At 54.7% G+C, this 6,000-nt stretch overlaps 1 non-coding gene across 1 annotated transcript; it reads right to left on the bottom strand.

Moving 5' to 3' along the window:
* Positions 1-5,735: 5,735 nt before the first annotated feature.
* TRNAS-AGA (transfer RNA serine (anticodon AGA)) lies at positions 5,736-5,817 on the bottom strand. Its single transcript has one exon. It is a non-coding gene; the product is annotated as a tRNA-Ser (tRNA).
* Positions 5,818-6,000: the final 183 nt, after the last annotated feature.

Genomic DNA, 6,000 nt, shown 5'->3' with positions numbered 1-6,000 from the left:
CAGGCCGACGGCATGTCAAAATGTCCAGGACGGGCTCCATGCGTCCCGGGCAGTCGTCCCCCGGGTCTCCAGGCCGACGGCATGTCAAAGTGCCCAGGTTGGGCTCCATGCGTCCCGGGCAGTTGTCCCCCGGGTCTCCAGGCCGATGGCATGTCAAAGTGCCCAGGACGGGCTCCATGCGTCCCGGGCAGTCGTCCCCCCGGGCATCCGCCGCTCCCTTCTCCGGGCCGACGGCAGGTCAGATTGCCCAGGACGGGCTCCATGGGTCCCGGGCAGTCCTCCCCTGGGTGTCCGGCGCTCCCTTCTCCGGGCCGACGGCATGTCAAAGTGCCCAGGACGGGCTCCATGCGTCCCGGGCAGTCGTCCCCCGGATCTCCAGGCCGACGGCATGTCAAAGTGCCCAGGACGGGCTCCATGCGTCCCGGGCAGTCGTCCCCCGGGTCTCCAGGCCGACGGCATGTCAAAGTGCCCAGGACGGGCTCCATGCGTCCCGGGCAGTCGTCCCCCGGGTCTCCAGGCCGACGGCATGTCAAAATGTCCAGGACGGGCTCCATGCGTCCCGGGCAGTCGTCCCCCGGGTCTCCAGGCCGACGGCATGTCAAAGTGCCCAGGTTGGGCTCCATGCGTCCCGGGCAGTTGTCCCCCGGGTCTCCAGGCCGATGGCATGTCAAAGTGCCCAGGACGGGCTCCATGCGTCCCGGGCAGTCGTCCCCCCGGGCATCCGCCGCTCCCTTCTCCGGGCCGACGGCAGGTCAGATTGCCCAGGACGGGCTCCATGGGTCCCGGGCAGTCCTCCCCTGGGTGTCCGGCGCTCCCTTCTCCGGGCCGACGGCATGTCAAAGTGCCCAGGACGGGCTCCATGCGTCCCGGGCAGTCGTCCCCCGGGTCTCCAGGCCGACGGCATGTCAAAATGTCCAGGACGGGCTCCATGCGTCCCGGGCAGTCGTCCCCCGGGTCTCCAGGCCGACGGCATGTCAAAGTGCCCAGGTTGGGCTCCATGCGTCCCGGGCAGTCGTCCCACGGGTCTCCGGGCCGACGGCATGTCAAAGTGCCCAGGACGGGCTCCATGCGTCCCGGGCATTCTTCCCCCCGGGCATCCGCCGCTCCCTTCCCTGGGCCGACGGCAGGTCAGATTGCCCAGGACGGGCTCCATGGGTCCCGGGCAGTCCTTCCCTGGAAGTCCGGCGCTCCCTTCTCCGGGCCGACGGCATGTCAAATTGCCCAGGACGGGCTCCATGCGTCCCGGGCAGTCGTCCCCCGGGTCTCCAGGCCGACGGCATGTCAAAGTGCCCAGGACGGGCTCCATGCGTCCCGGGCAGTTGTCCCCCGGGTCTCCAGGCCGACGGCATGTCAAAATGTCCAGGACGGGCTCCATGCGTCCCAGGCAGTCGTCCCCCGGGTCTCCAGGCCGACGGCATGTCAAAGTGCCCAGGACGGGCTCCATGCGTCCCGGGCAGTCGTCCCCCGGGTCTCCAGGCCGACGGCATGTCAAAATGTCCAGGACGGGCTCCATGCGTCCCAGGCAGTCGTCCCCCGGGTCTCCAGGCCGACGGCATGTCAAAGTGCCCAGGACGGGCTCCATGCGTCCCGGGCAGTCGTCGTCCCGGGCGTCCGGGCCTGGGAGCTCCGGTGGTCCTCACCGTGCCTGAGGCAGGCAGCAGCCCTACCACGAAGGCTCGGGGTGGGAAGCAGGGAGTCCTTTCGTTCCCGGCCACCTGGTTGCACCTTTCCCCTCGGCCATCTGGTCGCACGCAATGCTATCCAAAAGGGCGACCAGATGGCCAAACCTCCCTGGAAGTCCCTATGAGGTGCCATTTGCCTCCCCGATCCCAGCGAGGGCTCCAGGAGGTCGGGTACTTTTACGCCTTGGGTCCCCTCTGTCAACTCTTGTGCACAGATTACAAGAAAGGGGGGTAATTTTCCTCCGGATTACTAGGGGTAAGGGTATGCCCGGACACCCCTGCAAGGCTGGTGGTTCTCTGCCAGGGGGACCAGATGGGCTATGCCTGGGTAACAACACCTGGGGCTTCCCTCCTCCAGGCCAACGGCATGTCAAAGTGCCCAGGACGGGCTCCATGCGTCCCGGGCAGTCGTCCCCCGGGTCTCCAGGCCAACGGCATGAGCGAGTGCCCAGGTCGGGCTCCATGCGCCCCGGGCAGTCGTCCCCCGGGTCTCCAGGCCAACGGCATGAGCGAGTGCCCAGGTCGGGCTCCATGCTTCCCGGGCAGTCGTCCCCCGGGTCTCAAGGCCGATGGCATGTCAAAGTGCCCAGGATGGGCTCCATGCGTCCCGGGCATTCCTCCCCCCCGGGCGTCCGTCGCTCCCTTCTCCGGGCCGACGGCAGGTCAGATTGCCCAGGACGGGCTCCATGGGTCCCGGGCATTCCTCCGCTGGGTGTCCGGCTCTCCCTTCCCCGGGCAGACGGCAGGTCAGAGTGCCCAGGACGGGCTCCACGGGTCCCGGGCAGTCCTCCCCCCGGGCGTCCAGCGCTCCCTTCTCCAGGCCGATGGCAGGTCAGAGTGACCAGGACGGGCTCCACGGGTCCCGGGCAGTCCTCTCCCGGGCGTACGTGGTTGTCCGACAGATTCGGGCAGATGTGCTTTTACGAACCGGATCGGAGTCGGCCCAAATAATAATAATAATAATAATAATCCACATTTGTAAGGCGCACAATCGCCCGTAAGGGTCTCTAGGCGCTAGGGGCCGTTGGGAAGATTAAGCAAGCTATTGCCCAGAGTCACATGGTGCTGGGCTAATCTGCCGCCGGTGCCGGGGATCGAACCCTGATCTCTGGGATGCTCGATGGTTACTACGCGCTCTACAAAAACCTTAAATAAAAAAATCTCCAGATTCCGGAGTCAGCCGCCCTAGCCGCGGCGCCAGCTATTTCCCAGAGTCACCTGGTGCTGGGCTAATCTGCCGCCGGTGCCGGGGATCGAACCGTGATCTCCAGATTCCGGAGTCAGCCTCCCTAGCCGCGGCGCCAGCTATTTCCCAGAGTCACGTGGTGCTGGGCTAATCTGCGGCCGGTGCCGGGGATCGAACCCTGATCTCTGGGATGCTCGAGGGTTACTACGCGCTCTACAAAAACCTTAAATAAAAAAATCTCCAGATTCCGGAGTCAGCCGCCCTAGCCGCGGCGCCAGCTATTTCCCAGAGTCACCTGGTGCTGGGCTAATCTGCCGCCGGTGCCGGGGATCGAACCGTGATCCCCAGATGGGGATATCCCAAAAATCTGGCATGGATACGGCCCGCCAGGACAGGTTTGGGCACCCCTGCCGTAGAGAAACCTGATGTTTTACTCATGTTATCCTTAGTTTGTTTTTGTTAGACCTTGCATTCTTAAGGTGGCCTCAACCCTACCTTATTGCTTTTCACCTACGCATTTTGCTGTATCTTTTTGTTGGCCTTAGGACTCTGATCACTTTATTGCTACTAATCAGTGCTGAAGTGAACGTGCTTCTTCCCTAATCATGTGTGTATTTGGAGTATACCTGACTGACAGATTTCATTGACTTGAGAGCCCCTTGTAAAGTGGTATACCATATACCCAGGAACTGATTGTGCCGCCCAAAAAAGTATCATTTCAAACCTGTCTCAAGCCTGCTACTGCAGTGCCTGTGCTGCAGTGTACTGCCACTTCGACTTGCCATTTAAAACTACTTGCCAAGCCTTAAACCCCAATTTTATTACATATAATTAACCAAAAGGTAGGCCCTAGGTAGTCCTAGGGGCATCATGCTATGTAAGTAAAAGGTAAGACATGTACTGTGGTAGTTTGCATGTCCTGGTAGTACAAAACAGTCTATTACATTTTTCACTACTGTGAGGTCTGCCCCTCTCGTAGGTTAGCATTGGGTATTCCCTTATACTTTTTGGGGGGTAATTCCATATCAGAGAGGAGAAGCTTTATTTATTTATTGATAAATCCTATTTACTGGTGAGGTTGGATTTAACTTTACAACTTTATAAATGCCATTTTTAGAGAGTGAGCATTTCTCTGCACTTACTGCTCTATTTGCCTGAAAACCTGTCTCCAATTGACGTCTGGATTGGGCTGCAAGACAGCTACATTTGTGCATTCCCTCTAGACAGCCACAATACAGGTCACTCAACTGCAACTGCATTCATCTGCATTCTGATTGGCATGGGGGAGAGCTCCATTCCCCCACCGCAAATAGGTTCAAGAACGATAATTTATGTCAGTAGGTACAATATAGCTACATCTTATAATCATGTGTGTTAAAATAATTTGTCGTTAGATCGTTTAAATATTTTAAAGGATCTGTTTTTAATAGACATTTTACAAAAACAACTGGTATATTTGGTAATTCTGTAAAAGAAAAACCCAACTGCCGTGACATTGCCAACCACAATGCCGTGACTCGGATTCGAACCGAGGTTGCTTCGGCCACAACTCAGAGTACTAACCACTATACGATCACGGCGAGCTACTTGGGCTCAATAACATACAGTGACATGGAGAATTTATAATTCGAAACACTCAGGGAACTCCAGTGATAGGCTGAATGTGTTCATTGCTTCCTCATTCCTTATACAAAGGCTTTGTCTCCTCAGTGGTTGATAGGCTGAAACCGTTTCCTGATTGCCTGCTTGTGAACTGCCAGAAGTCAAAGATCACACATACACTTGTTGGCCTGTGATGGGACACCAATGCAGAGAAACACACCTGGCGCAGATCTTCTATTCTGTCTATTAGACCTGCATCTCCCCTGTACCTCCTCAAGCCATCTGTATGTGAAGCAAAAAAAAAAGTTAAGGAGCGGTCCATCTATACTTTTATAGGGAGGATGCTGCCGTGAGCTCCTCCCAGCTAATTACACAAACAGCAGTAAAGCAAGATAACTACACAGTTAGGGGGGACTGCATGGTTAGGTTTTTGAGGAATTATTGAAACTGACCTCAGTGACCCATGATCAGAGCTGTGGCTAATGACTGCGCGCCCAATTATGATGAAGCAAGCACCATGGCTCGTAGGGGCCCCACAACACGCTTTTCTTAGCTCATTGAATTAAAGTATAAACCTCTGCCATGTATGAGTGGTAAAGGCTTGTTAATTTGGTTGCTTTTCCAATTCACGTCTGACAACAAGATGAAGGAACATTGGGGCATCAGAAGCTTTGGAAAGTAGCCACCAACCTCAGAGAAAGAGAGAAAGAGGGAAAAGGCAGTATGAGGTGTGGAGAAAACAGCAGCAGGTACAAGGAGCTCAAATGAGATTAATGGCGCCTAAATAGAGCACGTAAAGGAACAGTTACAAATCTAAGACAAAGGAAAGAAAGACTAGGAAAAAAACACGGAAAGAGCCTGTAGATAAAATTCTCTTCCTGGGACAGCAGGCTAAGAGAAATTACACAGGGAGCAGTTAAGCTTGTAACACGGGGAGAATAGAAAAGAAAATGCAGTTTTATGAAGTGTGTTGCCTAATCCAGCAAGCACTTTTGTTTTATTTTTCTATTTGCTTCTTTTATTGGTAAAGTAAGTTTCAAGTGCATGAATGGTATGACTGAGAGAGCCAGGGTATAATAATTTGAAGTGTTTGCACCAGCGCTAATGTAGGACGAGAGTTATAGCAAAGATATGAAAGGGGTAGCGATAATAAATATGTGAAAGGGCAATAGTGACACCAAAATAAGCCACCTATTTATAAAACTGACATGGAAGAAATTCTAAAGGTTAACTTCTGAAATTGTAGCCGATGTTAAAAAGTTTCTCGTTGTTGGCAGGATTCGAACCTGCGCGGGGAGACCCCAATGGATTTCTAGTCCATCGCCTTAACCACTCGGCCACAACAACTGACTGTAAGTGTTGTGCAAATAATCTGCATGAAAGTTTTCAAGGTGTGCCACAGCAAATTCCTGATATCCTGCAATGCACTTTTTAAAAATAGTTTTTTTCAGCAGGCACATTCTCTCCTAAAAACAAAAATAAGGCTACATCTTATAATCATGTGTGTTTAAATAATTTGTCGTTAAATCG

Source organism: Lissotriton helveticus, chromosome 12, assembly GCF_964261635.1.
Source record: "Lissotriton helveticus chromosome 12, aLisHel1.1, whole genome shotgun sequence".
Classification (NCBI taxonomy): Eukaryota; Metazoa; Chordata; class Amphibia; order Caudata; family Salamandridae; genus Lissotriton; species Lissotriton helveticus.
Note: the sequence above shows the minus strand (reverse complement) of the source record. Positions and strands in the feature narration are given on the sequence as shown.